The sequence below is a fragment of the Schistocerca americana genome, chromosome 8 (genome assembly GCF_021461395.2).
Source record: "Schistocerca americana isolate TAMUIC-IGC-003095 chromosome 8, iqSchAmer2.1, whole genome shotgun sequence".
NCBI lineage: Eukaryota > Metazoa > Arthropoda > Insecta > Orthoptera > Acrididae > Schistocerca > Schistocerca americana.
The window spans coordinates 99,958,123-99,981,225 of NC_060126.1; the positions used below are offsets into that span (position 1 = coordinate 99,958,123).

At 48.4% G+C, this 23,103-nt stretch overlaps 1 protein-coding gene across 1 annotated transcript in view; it reads right to left on the bottom strand.

Moving 5' to 3' along the window:
* Positions 1-23,103, bottom strand: part of LOC124545069 (synaptotagmin-5-like) — a 325,196-nt gene that overhangs the window by 195,417 nt on the left and 106,676 nt on the right. The gene's annotated exons all lie outside the window — the stretch shown is intronic.

Here is a 23,103-nt window from a genome sequence, read left to right on the forward strand (position 1 = left end):
CTATATGGCATCCCATCAGCGTGTTGAGTACTGTTCCTGGGGGGATCCTAAAACAGTGGCAGCCAGTATCTTACTCAATCAGATAATTAGATCCAATCAGACTCACATTGTTGGATCAACTGACTTGTCAAATCCCCGTTTAGTAGAGATCACTGTAGCTGATGTGATATCACTCGGGGTAAGATCAATCCTCTCCGTGCTAAGTAGGTTATTGTTTTTATACCTTCCCCAAGACCAAGGTGAAGCATATCGTATATATCGTGCGATACCAGTTTCATGTTTCAGATCTGTCGGTTCTCTACTCCTGATTCCTGAGTGTTACCAACAACTGTGTTTCATAACCTCTAAATCCGGAAGGCCAGATTCTTTCGTGAATCAAGAGATAGTAACTGGGATGGTGAAAGATGCCGTTGCAACCCTTCTGTATTATCGATATAAAAATGCTCAGGATATGTCTCATGAATATGCTCGGGTCACATATTATCTCGGGTCCAAATTAGGATTGTACAGGATTTTGATGATGTGGGCTAGTCAGCTAGAACTGTTGTATGTGTGTCTGTGGTTTGAGGTTGTCGGGCGCTAAACAGCGTGGTCATCAGCGCCCAAACGCATAGAAACAGGAACACATGCAGTGATGGGACGAAGAGGGACAGCGAACAAGGACAACGGCTAAAAGGTAAAGGCCTGACGCAGTTACAAATCCTCACATACAGAGGCAAAACAAGAGGAGAAGAAACGCACTAAAAAAGGAAAGGAAACACAAGGAAAAGAGAACAGAAATCGAAGTGAAACAAGTAGGTAATCGTGACTGGCGGACCTCTTACCTAAAGCCTGGGTGAGCCAGTCACCCAGCAGCACATTAAAATCCTCTCCCTAAAATCCGAGGCAACAAATTGGACAGGACACAAAACCGTAAGACCTTAACCACAGTCGTTGCGTCGTCTTGCGAAATAGAGGGCAAATCCGGTGGCAAGGAAACCACCGCCCTCTGGTCAGAGAATAAAGGACAGTCAAGCAAAATGTGGCGGACAGTAATCTGGACGCCACAAGCACTGCAGATTGGGTGGTCCTCCCGCTGGAGTAAAAAACCGTGCGTTGAGGGACTGTGCCCGATGCAGAGGCGAGTGAGGAGAACCTCATCCCGCCTGCATGACTGGTAGGACGTACGCCATGGCCGCGTGGTGGCCTTGACCAGACGCAGCTTATTTTCACCGACTGCCAGCCACTCCTTTTCCCATTGACGCATAACACGAAATCGCAAAAGGGAGCTTACAGCATGGAGGGGGATGGCACATTCAACAACGTGAGGGAGGGAAAATGCATCTTTGGCAGCCACATCCGCCAGTTCGTTTCCACTAATACCCACGTGCCCCGGCACCCAGCAGAATGAAACCTTCTTCCCCTGCCGTTGCAGGTGGAGTAGGGCATCATGGATGCTCTGGACGACCGTATCCGCTGGGTACAAGTGTTGCATGATCTGAAGGGCACTCAGGGAGTCAGAACGGATGAGAAACTTAAGACTGGGAACACATCTCATCTGCTCCAATGCCCGCAACATCGCAAACAATTCTGCATCAAAGATGGTAAACGCTGCAGGAAGCCGTAACTTGACGACTCGACCATGGAAAACAACAGCACAACCAACAGAGTCCCCCTGTTTAGAGCCATCCGAAAATACTGGTACATGGTCGGCTTGCTAGTTTAAAATATCGTAAAATAAGGAGGTAAAAACAAACGCAGGAGTGCAGCTCCTCCGTACTCTGACAAGTCTAAAAGGACGCTGGGCCTCTGGAGCAACCAGCGAGGCAGGCGAGTAAAACCCTGGAGTTGGGGTGCCACACGCTTTACACCAAGGGAGTCAAGCAAATGCTTGGCATGAATCCCAAATGGTCTCGTTGCCTTGGACGACTGGAAAAGAGACGTTCCATAGGTGGTCGGGCAACAGTAGGGTATGCAGGGGAGGTAGGACAGGCAAGGAATTGACACACCTGTCGCACCATGAGGAGTTTCCGCCGGATGGCGAGCGGCGGTTCCCCTGCCTCAGCACACAGGCTGGGGATGGGACTAGTACGGAAGGCACCAGTAGCCAGCCTGATACCCTCATGGTGTACTGCGTCAAGAATCTTCAGATACAAAGGCCTCGCTGACCCATAAACAGTGCATCCATAGTCAAGACGTGACCGGACGAAAGCCCTATAAAACTGCAGCAGACAACTTGGAATCAAAAGTGAGGCCCAAGAACCTCACAGTGTCTCTAAAAGGAAGAATGGTGTCCCTCAGACGCAATTCGGGGGAGGTAAAAACACGTCGAGAACGATCAAAATGAACACACACACATTTGTCTGCAGAAAAGGTAAAACCCGTCTTCGCAGTCCATGCCTCTAATCTCTTTATCATAAGCTGCAGCTGCCGACTAGCAGTGACAAGACGGGAGGAAGAACAAAAAACAGCAAAATTGTCCACAAACAAGGAGCACTGGGCAGGACTCCGGATAGTGGACGTGATACTGTTAATGGCGACAGCAAAGAGTGTGACACTTAAAACGCTTCCCTGAGGAACACCATTCTCCTGCACGTACAAATCAGATAGCACATTACCAACCCGATATCAAAAGACGCGGCGGGAAAGAAAGGACCGAATGAAGATGGGGAGATGGCCACGAAAGCCCCACTGACGGAGTTGACTGAGGATAAGGCGGCGCCAAGTAGTGTCATACGCCTTATTAATGTTGATGATGATGATGATGATGATTAGTGTTTTAGGGCGCACAACAGCGAGGTTATCAGCGCCCGTTCCCAAAAGTTCAATTCAGAGCCGAATAGTGAGAGAAGTGGTATTGTTCAAATTGCAAGATTGGACACAGCACATCAAAACAGGGAGATAAAACTAAAAATAAAAGAGCAGTACAAACAGGGAAAAATAATTAACGGTGGCTGAGTGACCACTTACAAATAATGGGTGACCAAACCACTGGACAGCACATTAAGACTTCAATCCCAATATTTTGGGAAGAAGGCCAGACATCACACAAAAACGTAAAACTCTAGCCACACTCGCCTCATTATTAGTTAAAAGAGAGGGTAGGTCTGGTGGGAAACGGAAATCTTCCCTCAAACCCGCATATAAAACACACTCAGTTAAAATATGCCGTATCGACAACTGTCTCCCACATGTCTGACACGTTGGTGGCTCCTCACGACGTAACAGAAAACCATGTGTCAAAGGACAATGTCCTATTCTAAGCCGTGTAAGGGCTACTTCCTCAGCGCGGCGTTGTCGGAAGGAGGTGAGCCACGGTCGGACAGAATCCTTCACCGCTCGCAACTTATTATCCCTCACGTCCAGCCACTGAGCCTCCCACCAACGCATGACCTTCCGAGTCACGAAAGATGTTATTGCCTGCAGAGGGACGGAACAGCGAGCAGGAGGTGTGATGGAGCAAGCCTCCTTGGCAGCCGCATCTGCAAGTTCATTTCCAGGAATCCCTATGTGCCCTGGAACCCAGCAGAAAATCACATCCTTACCCTGCTGTTGCAAGAGCAGGAGTGCGTCCTGCACCTCTTGCACCATCCGATCTGCTGGGTACATCTGTTCAAGAGCGTGTAGAGCACTTTGGGAATCGGAGCAGACGATGAATTTCGTGCCACGATGTCGGCGCATATGCTCTAATGCTTGCAGAATGGCAAACAGTTCTGCATAGTAAACTGAGAACTGCTCTGGGAGCCCTATCCGATGGACAGTATCGGGAAACACAGCAGAGCAGCCCATAAAATCCCCCTGTTTAGAACCATCCGTGTAAACAGTAGTAAAATCGGAATGGCGTTCTAAAATCTCAGTAAGTTTAATTTTAAAAAGGTGGTCCGGGGTACAATACTTCCTGTAAGCAGCCAGATCAAGAAGTAATCTTGGCCTTTGTAGTCGCCAGGGAGATCCCCTACTCCATTCCTGGTGGAGGACCTTAATGCCCTCCAGGTGTACCGACTCGAGACTCTCCTTTGCACGGATGCCAAACGGCTTTGTTGCCGCCGGACGGTGGCGGAAGAGACGTGCCAGTGCCGGCTGGGAAAAAGTGTCGGACGCCAATGAAAGAGGAGTGGACTTGGTCCTGTACGCGTGCCGTACCACGAGGAGAAGACGCCGAATGGACAGCGGAGGCTCTCCCGCCTCGACACACAGACTAGCAACCGGACTCGTGCGATAAGCCCCCGTTGAAAGCCTAATACCCTCATGGTGAATCACATCCAACATTTTGAGGTAGGAAGGTCTTGCAGAGCCATAAGCTTGACATCCGTATTCCAGTCGAGGTCGCACAAAGGCCTTATAAAGTTGGAGCAGACGTGCCCTGTCAGCGCCCCAGGATCTATGACTGACGCATTTAAGGACGTTTAAAGCCTTGAAACAGCGGACCTTTAGATCCTTTAAGTGTGGCAACCATGTGAGCTTCTCATCAAAAATAAGCCCGAGATATTTCACTTTCTCCATAAAGGGGAGAACAGTGTCTCCTAGTTTTAAAACAGGGAGATTAAAAAGAGAACGGGAACGGTTAAAATCTACACAAATGGTCTTCTCCAAAGAGAATTTAAAGCCCGTGGTCTTAGACCATTCCTCCAATCGCACGAGTGTCAGCTGTAATTGGCGTGTAGCAGCTGTGACGGAGGAAGACGCACAGAAAATGGAGAAATCGTCCACAAACAAGGAGCACTGCACGGGCCGTCGTACTGTGGACGCAATACTATTGATGGCAATTGCGAAAGCTGTCACACTGAGGACACTTCCTTGAGGGACACCGTTCTCCTGCTTAAAACGGTCAGACAGGACATTCCCAACCTTATACTTAAAATACCTGTCCGACAGAAAGGATCGGATGAGTGTGGGTAAACGCCCACGGAAACCCCACTCATAAAGCTGCCGCAAAATGGTATGCCTCCAGGTAGTATCGTACGCCTTCTCCAGGTCGAAGAAAACCCCGATAAGGTGTTGCTTACGTAGGAAAGCATCTTGTATCGTTGTTTCGAGTAGGATCAGGTTATCTAGGGTGGAATGATACCTCCTGAACCCACACTGGCAGCGGGTAAGTAAGGATCTGGATTCGAGAACCCACACCAGGCGCCTATTGACCATACGCTCAAATGTCTTTCCAACGCAGCTCGTGAGACTAATGCTACGGTAGCTACTGGGTTCGGTCCGATCCTTCCCTGGTTTTAAAAGCGGAATTAAAATCGATTCTTTCCACGAACTAGGAAAGTCGCCTGTCTTCCAAATTTCATTAAAAAGTTGAAGGAGGACTTCCTTTGACCGCAGATCCAACTGCTGCAGCATGCTATACGATATCAGGTCTGGACCAGGTGCGGTATCCCGAGATATGGACAGTGCAGAGTCCAACTCCCACAAAGAGAAAGGCTGGTTGTATTCCTCAGTGTTCTGTGAACGGAAATCAAAACCAGCCCTCTCCTGTGTACCCCGATAGCGCAGAAATTCGGGGTCCTGGCTAGAATCGGCCGTAATAGTTTGAAAAGATTCTGCCAACGCCCGGGCGATGTCTCTCGGAGATGTTAGGAGACACCCCCGCTCACGTATGGCGGCTAGTGGCGGTCGAGAGTATCGCCTTGAGATCCTCCTAATGGCTTCCCATACTTTGCTTGAAGATGTGGACCTATTGATGGAGTTCAGGAACTCACGCCAAGACCTCCGTTTACTCTCCTGAACGATTTTCCTCGCCCGCGCCCGTGCTATCCGGAAAGTTGTCAGATGCGCAGCAGTGGGGCACCGACGGAATCTCCTCAAAGCCGCCCGCCTGTCTCTGATGGCGGTACGACAGTCGTCATTCCACCAAGGGACAGGCTGCCTCACAGGTGTTCCCTTTGACTTTGGTATGGATACATCAGCGGCATGGTGCATCACCGCCGTAATGTGATCCACCCAATCCTGGACGCCTTCACATCGTTCAAAAACAGCCAACTGCCGGTAGAGCGTCCAGTTTCCCTTCCGGAACAACCATTTCGGCGGCTGTGCGACACGACCCATTTCAACTGGCAGATGGAGCCAGATAGGGTAATGGTCGCTGCCATGAAGGTCGTCGTCGACGACCCACTGAGCAATGTCCGCAAGCACAGGCGAACAAATAGAGAGGTCTATGGCAGAAAACGAACCTGAAGCGGTGCTAAAATGCGTGGCCTGACCTGTGTTCAGCAGTATGATGTCGGAAGTCCTGAGCAACTGCTCAATCATCTGGCCTCTGGGGCAGGTTTTGTTGGAACCCCATAATGCATTATGAGCATTAAAGTCTCCTAAAATGAGAAAGGGACGGGGCAGCTGATCAATGAGCCGTGAAAGGGCTTCACTGTCAAGGAGCTCAGTGGGTGGTAAATACAAGGAGCACACTGTAACATGAACCTGGGCCAGGATCCGAGCTGCAACCGCTTGTAGCGTCGTGGTTAAGGTCACAGGTGAGGAGTGGAATGTGTCCTTAATGAACACTGCCACCCCACCCTGAGCCCTATTACCAGTCAGGTCGTCTTTCCTGTACATGCGATATCCCGTAAGCACAGGCGTGTCAGTCTCTTTAAAATGTGTCTCTTGCAAAGAGATGCAAATGGGGTTTGCCTGTACTAACAGCCGCAATTCTGCAAGGCAAGGTCTGACTCCATTCAGATTCCACTGAAGTATGGGAGCCATATCAGCGTTTCGGTTTAGATTCCCCCCTGTCTTTGCGCCGCGCTGGTGAGGCACTTGTAGAGCGAGTGGCAGCAGAGGGGCTGCCAGGTTCTGGGGAAGAGGTATCAAAATCCATGACGATGTCCTCCTCATCAGTCAGGGATGCCATGACGACATCCGATGGTGCCTTTGGCAGGTGTGACATCAAACGCCGTGCCCCTTTCCCTGGTCCCGTTTTCTTTGTGGAAGCTGGGGATGGGGGAAGTGGAGAGGCACTCTGTTTCTGGAGGGCCTTCGAAGGTTTCACTGGAGCTTTCTCTGCAATAGCGGTGGGTGCAGGCGGAGCAGCCTGAATAGCTATATCGTTAGTGGGAGTGCTCTGGCAGGTACAAACACAGGTACAGGTATTGGTGGAGGATACTGCGACGCTGGACATGGTCTGCGTCGAAGCGTCTACTCGCGACGCGCGGTTGTGCACCAAGGAGGCATAGGACGTGGCAAAGACAGGGGGTTTTGTAGCCCTATACTCTTTTTTGGCTTCCGCATAAGGTAGCCTCTTTGTCACGTTGATCTCCTGAATTTTTCGTTCTTCCGCAAAGACGGGGCAGTCTCTGCTCCAGACGGGATGGCTCCCAGAGCAGTTTATACACAGCGCTGGAGATGTGCAGTTGGTCCCAGCTTCATGAGCTCCCTTGCCACAGATACCGCAGGTTGGTTCACCCCCACAACTCATTGTCGTATGGCCAAATCGCTGACATTTGAAACAGCGCATAGGGTTAGGTATATAAGGCCGAACCCTAAGTCGGAGGAAACCAGCCAGAACGTATTCAGGTAAGACAGGCGAATTGAAAGTCACAATGAAAGTGGCAGATTTCTCAATAACTCCATTATTCCTACGTGTCCTTTGTTCCACGTCTACAATCCCCTGTGTTGCCCATTCTTGCTTCAGCTCGTCGACATCGATATCCATTAAATCACGGCAGGTGACAACGCCTTTACTGGAGTTGAGGGAATTGTGCAACTCGACAGTAATATCATACTCGCCTAACTTGGGTGACTTCCGAAGCAGCTCCACTTGCGATGCCCTAGTAGTCTCAACTAACAGGGTACCATTCCTCAGGCGTTTGATAGATTTCAGTGTACCTGCGAGTCCTTCTAAACCTTTATGTATGTAGAAAGGAGACACTTTTCCAAATGAGCCCTCCTTCCTCTTAATCACGATGAAAACATTGTCATTTACGACTCCATGAGCCCTGTTACTCTTTTCCATCTGCATATCTCGAGGACTAGCCTCCCTCATGCGCTTGGCTGATTGCGAAGTTGGTGAAGGGAAATACGTGGTTGCCATGTGCGTCCCACGAGCAGCTAGGGAACGAAACGTCAGCCCAGACAGAGCCCCGCATGCCTGGGTAAGCCTTATACAACTGAGGTGCGGCAGGTTCCTCAGAGGTCGCCCGCTAGCGACTGTTCCACTTCAACAGCCATGCATCTTATCGGCGCGCAGCACACCTTAAGACTGACGGGTTTTTTAGAGAGGTATGTACCATCCTCGCGATCCAGGCAATCAAGCCAAGATCCCCGGTCCCTGCGACACACAACGTTCCACCGTTGCGCCACACGGTGGTCGCTGAAGCATGCCCAGAGCTTACAGTGTCAGAGGACTGGCGGCGCACACCAGTCCACAGCTCGGGGACCCCGGGTTCGCCAAGCCCGTACCCAGCACATAAATGCTGAGTCCCCTGAGGGGCTGAGACAACAAATTGGACAGGACACAAAACCGTAAGACCTTAACCACAGTCGTTGCGTCGTCTTGCAAAATAGAGGGCTAATCTGGTGGCAAGGAAACCACCGCCCTCTGGTCAGAGAATAAAGGACAGTCAAGTAAAATATGGCGGACAGTAATCTGGACGCCACAAGCACTGCAGATTGGGGGTTATCCCGCCGGAGTAAGAAACCGTGCGTTAAGGGACTGTCCCGATGTGGAGGTGAGTGAGGAGAAACTCATCCCGCCTGCATGACTGGTAGGTCGTACGCCATGGCCGCGTGGTGGCCTTGACCAGACGCAGCTCATTTTCAGCGACTGCCAGCCACTCCTCTTCCCATCGACGCATAACACGAAAGCACAAAAGGGAGGTAACAGCATGGAGGGGGACGGCACATTCAACAACATGAGGGAGGGCACATGCATCTTTGGCAGCCACATCCGCCAGTTCATTTCAGAAAAAAAAACACGTTTAGACCTAATATCACAACACATGTGTACTTTTCCAATGATTACATGGGGAAGTTTAGTAGAGGATTAGTTAATTATAACTTACACTTCCAAGGGGCAGAGCATTTAGGCTTCTCGATCATGGAGCTGATCTGTGTAAGCTGTGGGCTTGATGCACCACCGGGCCTTCTACTACGGTGGTGGTGGTGGTGGTGTGTTGGGGCTTATGGGCGCTCAACATCGAGGTCATCAGCGTCCTGACACACATTAAAAGGAACTAATGTGGACAGACCTTAGAAAACTAAAGCACACACTCAAACAAAGCAGGAAAAAAAGGAAAATGCTACCTAAGAAAGTAAAACCTAAGGAATGGGGAAACATAGCAACAATAATGTCACAGGAAATTGTTATTGGCCGGCCACTTACATAAAATATGGGCGAGCTTGTCACACAGTGAGCAAATTAAAATCCTCTCCCTAAAATCTTTGTAAAAACATTTGACAGGGCACAGAACTTTAAAACTTTAACCACATTCGTCCGAGTGTTGCCTAAAAGAGATGGCAGGTCCGCTGGCAAGTCAGCCGCGACCCGCTGGTCAGTAAATAAAACACAATCCAATATAACGTGGCGCACAGTGACATGGACGCCGCAAGCACCACACATTGGAGGGTCTTCTCGCCGGAGCAGGAAGCCATGCGTCATAGGGCTGTGGCCTATTCGAAACCGAGTGAGGAGAACCTCGTCCCGTCGGCGGGACTGACAGGAAGTACACCACACACGCATTGTGGGCTTGACTATATGCAGCTTATTGTCAGTCACTTCCAGCCACTCATCCTCCCACCGACGCATGACCCGTGAGCTCAACAGCGAAGTGAGTGCATGCAAGGGGATAGCACACTGAGATACTTGTGGGGCGAGACACGCCTTCTTGGATGCGAGATCTTCTACTACGGATTAGTGGGGATTGCTGTGAGTGGAAGCTAGACGAATCTCTCATATCTACAGATTGTGCTCCACCTGTGCTTCAATCTTACCAAGGTAATCCCCTCATGTATGCAGAGTAGCACAATCTCACTCCTCGTCCCGGCTATATGGGATCCCATCAGCTTGTTGAGTACTGTTCCTGGGGGGATCCTAAAACAGTAGGAGCCAGTATCTTATTCAGTCAGATAATTAGATCCAATCAGACTCACATTCTTGGATCAACTGACATGTCAAATCCCCGTTTAGTAGAGATCTCTGTAGCTGATGTGATATCACTCGGGGTAAGATCAATCCTCTCCGAGCTAAGTAGGTTATTGTTTTTATACCTTCCCCGAGACCAAGGTGAAGCATATCGCATATACCGTGCGATACCAGTTTCATGTTTCAGATCTGTCGGTTCTCTACTCGTGATTCCTGAGTGTTACCAACAACTGTGTTTCATAACCTCTATATCCGGAAGGCCAGATGCTTTCGTGAATCAAGAGATAGTAACTGGGATGGTGAAAGATGCCGTTGCAACCCTTCTGTATTATCGATATAAAAATGCTCAGGATATGTCTCATGAATATACTCGGGTCACATATTATCTCCGGTCCAAATTAGGATTGTACAGGATTTTGATGATGTGGGCTAGTCAGCTAGAACTGTTATGTGTGTGTGTGTGTGTGAGTTGAGGTTTTCGGGCGCTAAACCGCATGGTCATCAGCGGCCAAACCCATAGAAACAGGAACACATGCAGTGAAGGGACGAAGACGGACAGCGAAAAAGGAGAACGGCTAAAAGGTAAAGGCCTGAAGCAGTTACAAATCCACACATACAGAGGCAAAACAAGAGGAGAAGAAACGCACTAAGAAAGGAAAGGAAACACAAGGAAAAGAGAACAGAAATCGAAGTGAAACAAGTGGGTAATCGTGACTAGCGGACCTCTTACCTAAAGCCTGGGTGAGGCAGTCACCCAGTACCACTTTAAAATCGTCTCCCTAAAATACGAGGCAACAAATTGGACAGGACACAAAACCGTAAGACCTTAACCACAGTCGTTGCGTCGTCTTGCAAAATAGAGGGCAAATCCGGTGGCAAGGAAACCACCGCCCTCTGGTCAGAGAATAAAGGACAGTAAAGTAAAATGTGGCGGGCAGTAATGTGGCACAAGCACTGCAGATTGGGGGGTCCTCCCGCTGGAGTAAAAAACCGTGCGTTGAGGGACTGTGCCCGATGCGGAGGCGAGTGAGGAGAATCTCATCCCGCCTGCATGACTGGTAGGACGTACCGCCTTGGCCGCGTGGTGGCCTTGACCAGACGCAGCTTATTTTCACCGACTGCCGGCCACTCCTCTTCCCATTGACGCATAACACGAACACGCAAAAGTGAGGTAACAGCATGGAGGGGGACGGCAACTTCAACAACGTGAGGGAGGGGACATGCATCTTTGGCAGCCACATCCGCCAGTTTGTTTCAGACAAAACGAACGTTTAGTCCTAATATCACAACACATGTGTACTTTTCCAATGATCACATGGGGAAGTTTAGTAGAGGATTAGTTAATTATAACTTACACTTCCAAGGGGCAGAGCATTTAGGCTTCTCGATCGTGGAGCTGATCTGTGCAAGCTGTGGGCTTGATGCACCACCGGGCCTTCTACTATGGTTTAGCGGGGATTGCTGTCAGTGGAAGCTAGACGAATCTCTCAAAACTACAGATTGTGCTCCACCTGTGCTTCAATCTTACCAAGGTAATCCCCTCATGTATGCAAAGTTGCACAATGTCACTCCTCGTCTCGGCTATATGGGATCCCATGAGCTTGTTGAATACTGTTCCCGGGGGGATCCTAAAACAGCATCAGCCAGTATCTCATTCAATCAGATAATTAGATCCAATCAGACTCACATTGCTGGATCAACTGACTTGTCAATCCCCGTTTAGTAGAGATCTCTGTAGCTGATGTGATAGCACCCGGGGTAAGATGAATCCTCTCCGAGCTAAGTAGGTTATTGTTTTTATACCTTCCCCGAAACCAAGGTGAAGCATATCGTATATATCGTGCAATACCAGTTTCATGTTTCAGATCTGTTGGTTCTCTACTCCTGATTCCTGAGTGTTACCAACAACTGTGTTTCATAACCTCTAAATCCTGAAAGCCATATGCTTTCGTAAATCAAGAGATAGTAACTGGGATGGTGAAAGATGCCGTTGCAACCCTTCTGTATTATCGATATAAAAATGCTCAGGGTATGTCTCGTGAATATGCTCGGGTCACATATTATCTCGGGTCCAAATTAGGATTGTACAGGATTTTGATGATGTGGGCCAGTCAGCTAGAACTGTTATGTGCGTGTGTGTGTGTGTGTGTGTGTGGTTTGAAATTTTTGGGCGCTAAACAGCGTGGTCATCAGCGCACAAACGCATAGAAACAGGAACACATGCAGTGAAGGGACGAAGACGGACTGCGAACAAGGAGAACACCTAAAAGGTACAGGCCTGACGCAGTTACAAATCTTCACATAAAGAGGCAAAACAAGAGAAGAAACGCATTAAAAAAGGAAAGGAAACACAAGGAAAAGAGAACAGAAATCGAAATGAAACAATTAGGTTACCGTGACTGGCGGACCTCTTACCTAAAGCCTGGGTGAGCCAGTCACCCAGCAGGACATTACAATCCTCTCCCTAAAATCCGAGGCATCAAATTGAACAGGACACAAAACCGTAACACCTTAACCACAGTCGTTGCGTCGTCTTGCAAAATAGAGGGCAAATCCGGTGGCAAGGAAACCACCGTCCTCTGGTCAGAGAATAAAAGACAGTCAAGTAAAATGTGGCGGACAGTAATCTGGACGCCACAAGCACTGCAGATTGGTGGGTCCTCCCGCCGGAGTAAAAAACCGTGCATTGAGGGACTGTGCCCGATGCGGAGGCGAGTGAGGAGAACCTCATCCCGCCTGCATGACTGGTAGGACGTACGCCATGGCCACATGGTGGCCTTGACCAGACGCAGCTTATTTTCACCGACTGCCAGCCACTCCTCTTCCCATTGGCGCATAACACGAAAGCGCAAAAGGGAGGTAACAGCATGGAGGGGGACGGCACATTCAACAACGTGAGGGAGGGAACATGCATCTTTGGCAGCCACATCCGCCAGTTCGTTTCAGACAAAACACACGTTTAGACCTAATATCACAACACATGTGTACTTTTCCAATGATTACATGGGGACGTTTAGTAGAGGATTAGTGACTTATAACTTACACTTCCAAGCGGCAGAGCATTTAGGCTTCTCGATCATGGAGCTGATCTGTGCAAGCTGTGGGCTTGATGCACCACCGGGCCTTCTATTACGGTTTAGTGGGGATTGGTGTGAGTCAAAGCTAGACGAATCTCTCATATCTACAGATTGTGCTCCACCTGTGCTTCAATCTTACCAAGGTAATCCCCTCATGTATGCACAGTTGCCCAATCTCACTCCTCGTCCCGGGTATATGGGATCCCATCAGCTTGTTCAGTACTGTTTCCGGGGGGGATCCTAAAACAGCAGCAGCCAGTATCTTATTCAGTCAGATAATTAGATCCAATCAGACTCATATTCTTGGATCAACTGACATGTCAAATCCCCGTTTAGTAGAGATCTCTGTAGCTGATGTGATATCACTCAGGGTAAGATCAGTCCTCTCCGAGCTAAGTAGGTTAATATTTTTATACCTTCCCCGAGACCAAGGTGAAGCATATCGTATATATCGTGCAATACCAGTTTCATGTTTCAGATCTGTCGGTTCTCTACTCCTGATTCCTGAGTGTTACCAACAACTGTGTTTCATAACCTCTAAATCCGGAACGCCAGATGCTTTCGTGAATCCAAGGTGAAGCATATCGTATATATCGTGCAATACCAGTTTCATGTTTCAGATCTGTCGGTTCTCTACTCCTGATTCCTGAGTGTTACCAACAACTGTGTTTCATAACCTCTAAATCCGGAAGGCCAGATGCTTTCGTGAATCAAGAGATAGTAACTGGGATGGTGAAACATGCTGTTGCAACCCTTCTGTAATATCGATATAAAAATGCTCAGGATATGTCTCATGAATATCCTCGGGTCACATATTATCTCGGGTCCAAATTAGGATTGTACGGGATTTTGATGATGTGGGCTAGTCAGCTAGAACTGTTATGTGTGTGTGTGTGTGTGTGTGTGTGGTTTGAGGTTGTCGGGCGCTAAACAGCGTGGTCATCAGCGCCCAAACGCATAGAAACAGGAACACATGCAGTGATGGGACGAAGAGGGACAGCGAACAAGGAGAACGGCTAAAAGGTAAAGGCCTGACGCAGTTACAAATCCTCACATACAGAGGCAAAACAAGAGGAGAAGAAACGCACTAAAAAAGGAAAGGAAACACAAGGAAAAGAGAACAGAAATCGAAGTGAAACAAGTAGGTAATCGTGACTGGCGGACCTCTTACCTAAAGCCTGGGTGAACCAGTCACCCAGCAGCACATTAAAATCCTCTCCCTAAAATCCGAGGCAACAAATTGGACGAGACACAAAACCGTAAGACCTTAAGCACAGTCGTTGCGTCGTCTTGCAAAATAGAGGGCAAATCCGATGGCAAGGAAACCACCGCCCTCAGGTCAGAGAGTAAAGGACAGTCAAGTAAAATGTGGCGGACAGTAATCTGGACGCCACAAGCACTGCAGATTGGGGCCTCCTCTGGCCGGAGTAAATAACCGTGCGTTGAGGGACTGTGCCCGATGCGAGGCGAGTGAGGAGAACCTCATCCCGCCTGCATGACTGGTAGGACGTACGCCATGGCCGCGTGGTGGCCTTGACCAGACGCAGCTTATTTTCACCGACTGCCAGCCACTCCTCTTCCCATTGACGCATAACACGAACACGCAAAAGTGAGGTAACAGCATGGAGGGGGACGGCAACTTCAACAACGTGAGGGACGGAACATGCAATTTTGGCAGCCACAACCGCCAGTTTGTTTCAGACAAAACTCACGTTTAGTCCTAATATCACAACACATGTGTACTTTTACAATGATCACATCGGGAAGTTTAGTAGAGGATTAGTTAATTATAACTTACACTTCCAAGGGGCAGAGCATTTAGGCTTCTCGATCATGGAGCTGATCTGTGCAAGCTGTGGGCTTGATGCACCACCGGGCCTTCTACTACGGTTTAGTGGGGATTGCTGTCAGTGGAAGCTAGACGAATCTCTCAAAACTACAGATTGTGCTCCACCTGTGCTTCAATCTTACCAAGGTAATCCCCTCACGTACGCAAAGTTGCACAATGTCACTGTTCGTCCCGGATATTTGGGATCCCATGAGCTTGTTGAATACTGTTCCCGGGGGGATCCTAAAACAGCATCAGCCAGTATCTTATTCAATCAGATAATTAGATTCAATCAGACTCACATAGTTGAATCAACTGACTTGTCAAATCCCCGTTTAGTAGAGATCTCTGTAGCTGATGTGATATCACTCGGGTTAAGATCAATCCTCTCCGAGCTAAGTTGGTTATTGTTTTTATACCTTCCCCGAGACCAAGGTGAAGCATATCGTATATATCGTGCAATACCAGTTTCATGTTTCAGATCTGTCGGTTCTCTACTCCTGATTCCTGAGTGTTACAAACAACTGTGTTTCATTACCTCTATATCCGGAAGGCCAGATGCTTTCGTGAATCAAGAGATAGTAACTGGGATGGTGAAAGATGCCGTTGCAACCCTTCTGTATTATCGATATGAAAATGCTCAGGATATGTCTCATGAATATGCTCGGGTCACATATTATCTCGGGTCCAAATTAGGATTGTACAGGATTTTGATGATGTGGGCTAGTCAGCTAGAACTGTTGTGTGTGTGTGTGTGTGTGGTTCGAGGTTTTCGGGCGCTAAACAGCGTGGTCATCAGCGCCCAAACGCATAGAACCAGGAACGCATGCAGTGAAGGGACGAAGACGGACAGCGAACAAGGAGAATGGCTAAAAGGTACAGGCCTGACGCAGTTACAAATTCTCACATACAGAGGCGAAACAAGAGAAGAAGAAACGCACTAAAAAAGAAAGGAAACGCAAAGAAAAGAGAACAGAAATCGAAGTGAAACAAGTAGGTAATCGTGACTGGCGGACCTCTTACCTAAAGCCTGGTGAGCCAGTCACCCAGCAGCACATTAAAATACTCTCAGTAAAATCCGAGGCAACAAATTGGACAGGACACAAAACCGTAAGACCTTAACCACAGTCGTTGCGTCGTCTTGCAAAATAGAGGGCAAATCCAGTGGCAAGGATACCACCACCCTCTGGTCAGAGAATAAAGGACAGTCAAGTAAAATGTGGCGGATAGTTATCTGGACGCCACAAGCACTACAGATTGGGGGGTCCTCTCGCCGGAGTAAAACACCGTACATTAACGGACTGTGCCCGATGTGGAGGCGAGTGAGGAGAACCTCATCCCGCCTGCATGACTGGCAGGACGTAAGACATGGCCGCGTGGTGGCCCTGACCAGACGCAGCTTATTTTCACCGACTGCCAGCCACTCGTCTTCCAATTGACGCATAACATGCAAACGCAAAAGGGAGGTAACAGTATGGAGGGGGACAGCAAATTCAACAACGTGACGGAGGGAACATGCATCTTTGGCAGCCACATCCGCCAGTTCGTTTCAGACAAAACACACGTTCAGGCCTAATATCACAACACATGTGTACTTTTCCAATGTTTACATGGGGAAGTTTAGTAGAGGATTAGACAATTATAACTTACACTTCCAAGGGGCAGAGCATTTAGGCTTCTCGATCATGGAGCTGTTGCACCACCGGGCCTTCTACTACGGTTTAGTGGGGATTGCTGTGAGTGGAAGCTAGACGAATCTCTCATATCTACAGATTGTGCTCCACCTGTGCTTCAATCTTACCAAGGTAACCCCCTCACGTATGCAGAGTGCACAATCTCACTCCTCGTCCTGGCTATATGGGATCCCATCAGCTTGTTGAGTACCGTTCCCGGGGGGATCCTAAGACAGCAGCAGCCAGTATCTTATTCAATCAGATTATTAGATCCAATCAGACTCACATTGCTGGATCAACTGACTTGTCAAATCCCCGTTTAGTAGAGATCTCTGTAGCTGATGTGATATCACTCGGGGTAAGATCAATCCTCTCCGAGCTAAGTAGGTTATTGTTTTTATACCTTCCCCGAGACCAAGGTGAACCACATCGTATATACCGTGCAATACCAGTTTCATGTTTCAGATCTGTCGGTTCTCTACTCCTGATTCCTGAGTGTTACCAACAACTGTGTTTCATAACCTCTAAATCCGGAAGGCCAGATGCTTTCGTGAATCAAGAGATAGTAACTGGTATTGTGAAAGATGCCATTGCAATCCTTCTGTATTATCGATATGAAAATGCTCAGGATATGTCTCATGAATATGCTCGGGTCACATATTATCTCGGGTCCAAATTAGGATTGTACAGGATTTTGATGATGTGGGCTAGTCAGCTAGAACTGTTATGTGTCTGTGTGTGGTTTGAGGTTTTCGGGCGCTAAACAGCGTGGTCATCAGCGCCCAAACGCATAGAAACAGGAACACATGCAGTGAAGAGCCGAAGACGGACACCAAACAAGGAGAACGGCTAAAGGGTACAGGCCTGACGCAGTTACAAATCCTCACATACAGAGGCAAAACAAGAGGAGAAGAAACGCACTAAAAAAGGAAAGGAAACACAAGGAAAAGAGAACAGAAATCGAAGGGAAACAAGTAGGTAATCGTGACTGGCGGACCTCTTACCTAAAGCCTGGGTGAGCCAGTCACCCAGCAGCACATTAGAATCCTCTCCCTAAAATCCGAGGCAACAAATTGGACAGGACACAAAACCGTAAGACCTTAACCACAGTCGTTGCGTCGTCTTGCAAAATAGAGGGCAAATCCGGTGGCAAGGAAACCACCGCCCTCTGGTCAGAGAATAAAGGACAGTCAAGTAAAATGAGGCGGACAGTTATCTGGACGCCACAAGCACTACAGATTGGGGGGTCCTCCCGCCGGAGTAAAAAACCGTGCGTTAAGGGACTGTGCCCGATGCGGAGGCGGGTGAGGAGAACCTCATCCCGCCTGCATGACTGGTAGGACGTACGCCATGGCCGTGTGGTGGCCTTGACCAGACTCAGCTTATTTTCACCGACTGCCAGCCACTCCTCTTCCCATTGACGCTTAACACGAGAACACAAAAGGGAGGTAACAGCATGGAGGGGGACGGCAGATACAACAACGTGAGAAAGGGAATATGCGTCTTTGGCAGCCACATCCGCCAGTTCGTTTCAGACATAACACACATTTAGACCTAATATCACAACACATGTCTACTTTTCAAATGATTACATGGGGAAGTTTAGTAGAGGATTAGTTAATTATAACTTACACTTCCAAGGGGCAGAGCATTTAGGCTTCTCGATCATGGAGTGGGTGTGTGGTTTGAGGTTTTCGTGCGCTAAACAGCGTGGTCATCAGCGCCCAAACGTATAGAAACAGGAACACTTGCGGAGAAGGGACGAAGACGGACAGCGAACAAGGAGAACGGTTAAAAGGTACAGGTCTGAGGCAGTTACAAATCCTCACATACAGAGGCAAAACCAGAGGAGAAGTAATGCACTAAAAAAGCAAAGGAAACGCAAGGAAAAGAGAACAGAAATCGAAGTGAAACAAGTAGGTAATCGTGACTGGCGGACCTCTTACCTAAAGCCTGGTGAGCCAGTCACCCAGCAGCACATTAAAATACTCTCAGTAAAATCCGAGGCAACAAATTGGACAGGACACAAAACCGTAAGACCTTAACCACAGTCGTTGCGTCGTCTTGCAAAATAGAGGGCAAATCCAGTGGCAAGGATACCACCGCCCTCTGGTCAGAGAATAAACGACAGTCAAGTAAAATGTGGCGGATAGTTATCTGGACGCCACAAGCACTACAGATTGGGGGGTCCTCTCGCCGGAGTATAACACCGTACATTAACGGACTGTGCCCGATGTGGAGGCGAGTGAGGAGAACCTCATCCCGCCTGCATGACTGGCAGGACGTCCGCCATGGCCGCGTGGTGGCCCTGACCAGACGCAGCTTATTTTCACCGACTGCCAGCCACTCGTCTTCCAATTGACGCATAACATGCAAACGCAAAAGGGAGGTAACAGTATGGAGGGGGACAGCAAATTCAACAACGTGACGGAGGGAACATGCATCTTTGGCAGCCACATCCGCCAGTTCGTTTCAGACAAAACACACGTTCAGGCCTAATATCACAACACATGTGTACTTATCCAATGATTACATGGGGAAGTTTAGTAGAGGATTAGACAATTATAACTTACACTTCCAAGGGGCAGAGCATTTAGGCTTCTCGATCATGGAGCTGATCTGTGCAAGCTGTGGGCTTGATGCACCACCGGGCCTTCTACTACGGTTTAGTGGGGATTGCTGTGTGTGGAAGCTAGACGAATCTCTCATATCTACTGATTGTGCTCCACCTGTGCTCCAATCTGACCAAGGTAATCCCCTCTTGTATGCAGAGTTGCACAATCTCACTCCTCGTCCCGGCTATATGGGATCCCATCAGCTTGTTGAGTACTGTTCCCGGGGGGATCCTAAGACAGCAGCAGCCAGTATCTGATTCAATCAGATTATTAGATCCAATCAGACTCACATTGCTAGATCAACTGACTTGTCAAATCCCCGTTTAGTAGAGATCTCTCTAGCTGATGTGATATCACTCGGGGTAACATCAATCCTCTCCGAGCTAAGTAGGTTATTGTTTTTATACCTTCCCCGAGACCAAGGTGAAGCATATCGTATATATCGTGCAATACCAGTTTCATGTTTCAGATCTGTCGGTTCTCCTCTCCTGATTCCTGAGTGTTACCAACAACTGTGTTTCATAACCTCTAAATCCGGAAGGCCAGATGCTTTCGTGAATCAAGAGATAGTAACTGGGATGGTGAAAGATGCCGTTGCAACCCTTCGGTATTATCGATATAAAAATGCTCAGGATATGTCTCATGATTATGCTCGGGTCACATATTCTCTCGGGTCCAAATTAGGATTGTACACGATTTCGATGATGTGGGCTAGTCAGCCAGCACTGTTGTGTGTGTGTGTGTGTGTGGTTTGAGGTCTTCGGGCGCTAAACAGCGTGGTCATCAGCGCCCAAACGCATAGAAACAGGAACACATGCAGTGAAGGCACGAAGACGGACAGCGAACAAGGAGAACGGCTAAAAGGTACAGGCCTGACGCAGTTACAAATCCTCACATACAGAGGCAAAACAAGAGGAGAAGAAACACACTAAAATAGGAAAGGAAACACAAGGAAAAGAGAACTGAAATCGAAGTGAAACAAGAAGGTAATCGTGACTGGCGGACCTCTTACCTAAAGCCTGGGTGAGCCAGTCTCCCAGCAGCACATTAAAATCCTCTCCCTAAAATCCGAGGCAACAAATTGGACAGGACACAAAACCGTAAGACCTTAACCATAGTCGTTGCGTCGTCTTGCAAAATAGAGGGCAAATCCAGTGGCAAGGATACCACCGCCCTCTGGTCGGAGAATAAAGGACAGTCAAGTAAAATGTGGCGGACAGTAATCTGGACGCCACAAGCACTGCAGATTGGGGGGTCCTCCCGCCGGAGTAAAACACCGTACATTAACGGGCTTTGCCCGATCTGGAGGCGAGTGAGGAGAACCTCATCCCGCCTGCATGACTGGTAGGACGTACGCCATGGCCGCGTGGTGGCCCTGACCAGACGCAGCTTATTTTCACCGACTGCCAGCCACTTCTCTTCCCATTGGCGCATAACACGAAAGCGCATAAGGGAGGTAACAGCATGGAGGGGGACGGCACATTCAACAGCGTGACGGAGGGAACATGCATCTTTGGCGGCCACATCTGCCAGTTCGTTTCAGACAAAACACACGTTTAGACCTAATATCACAACACATGTGTACTTTTCCAATGATTACATGGGGAAGTTTAGTAGAGGATTAGTTAATTATAACTTACACATCCAAGGGGCAGAGCATTTAGGCATCTCCATCATGGAGCTGATCTGTGCAAGCTGTGGGCTTGATGCACCACCGTGCCTTCAACTACGGTTTAGTGGGGATTGCTATGAGTGGAAGCTAGACGAATCTCTCATATCTACTGATTGTGCTCCACCTGTGCTTCAATCTTACCAAGGTAATCCCCTCATGTATGCAGAGTTGCACAATCTCACTCCTAGTCCCGGCTATATGGGATCCCATCAGCTTGTTGAGTACCGTTCCCGGGGGGATCCTAAGACAGCAGCAGCCAGTATCTTATTCAATCAGATTATTAGATCCAATCAGACTCACATTGCTGGATCAACTGACTTGTCAAATCCCCGTTTAGTAGAGATCTCTGTAGCTGATGTGATATCACTCGGGGTAAGATCAATCCTCTCCGAGCTAAGTAGGTTATTGTTTATATACCTTCCCCAAGACCAAGGTGAAGCATATCGTATATATCGTGCAATACCAGTTTCATGTTTCAGATCTGTCGGTTCTCTACTCCTAATTCCTGAGTGTTACCAACAACTGTGTTTCATAACCTCTAACTAAGGAAGGCCAGATGCCTTCGTGAATCAAGAGATAGTAACTGCGATGGTGAAAGATGCCGTTGCAACCCTTCTGTATTATCGATATAAAAATGCTCAGGATATGTCTCATGAATATGCTCGGGTCACATATTATCTCGGGTCCAAATTAGGATTGTACACGATTGTGATGATGTGGCCTAGTCAGCTAGAACTGTTGTGTGTGTGAGTGTGTGTGTGTGTGGCTTGAGGTTTTCGGGCGCTAAACAGCGTGGTCATCAGCGCCCAAACGCATAGAAACAGGAACACATGCAGTGAAGGCACGAAGACGGACAGCGAACAAGGAGAACGGCTAAAAGGTACACGCCTGACGCAGTTACAAATCCTCACATACAGAGGCAAAACAAGAGGAGAAGATACGCACTAAAAAAGGAAAGGAAACACAAGGAAAAGAGAACAGAAATCGAAGGGAAACAAGTAGGTAATCGTGACTGGCGGACCTCTTACCTAAAGCCTGGGTGAGCCAGTCACCCAGCAGCACATTAAAATCCTCTCCCTAAAATCCGAGGCAACTAATTGGACAGGACACAAAATCATAAGACCTTAACCACAGTCGTTGTGTCGTCTTGCAAAATAGGGGGCAAATCCGGTGGCAAGGAAACCACCGCCCTCTGGTCAGAGAATAAAGGACAGTCAAGTAAAATGTGGCGGACAGTAACTTGGACGCAACAAGCACTGCAGATTGGGCGGTCCTCCCGCCGGAGTAAAATACCGTGAATTGAGGGACTGTGCCCGATGCGGAGGCGAGTGAGGAGAACCTCATCCCGCCTGCATGACTGGTAGGACGTACCCCATGGCCGCGTGGAGGCCTTGACCAGACTCAGCTTATTTTCAAGGACTGCCAGCCACTACTCTTCCCATTGACGCATAACACGAAAACGCAAAAGGGAGGTAACAGCATGGAGGGGGACGACACATTCAACAACGTGAGGGAGGGAACATGCATCTTTGGCAGCCACATTCGCAAGTTCGTTTCAGAAAAGAAACACACGATGACACCTAATGTCACAACACATGTGTACTTTTCCAATGATTACATGGGACAGTTTAGTAGAGGATTAGTTAATTACAACTTACCCTTCCAAGGGGCAGAGAATTTAGGCTTCTCGATCATGGAGCTGATCTGTGCAAGCTGTGGGCTTGATGCACCACCGGGCCTTCTACTACGGTTTAGTGGGGATTGCTGTCAGTGGAAGCTAGACGAATCTCTCAAAACTATAGATTGTGCTCCACCTGTGCTTCAATCTTACCAAGGTAATCCCCTCACGTATGCAAAGTTGCACAATGTCACTGTTCGTCCCGGATATTTGGGATCCCACGAGCTTGTTGAATACTGTTCCCGGGGGGATCCTAAAACAGCATCAGCCAGTATCTTATTCAATCAGATAATTAGATTCAATCAGACTCACATTGTTGAATCAACTGACTTGTCAAATCCCCGTTTAGTAGAGATCTCTGTAGCTGATGTGATATCACTCGGGTTAACATCAATCCTCTCCGAGCTAAGTTGGTTATTGTTTTTATACCTTCCCCGAGACCAAGGTGAAGCATATCGTATATATCGTGCAATACCAGTTTCATGTTTCAGATCTGTCGGTTCTCTACT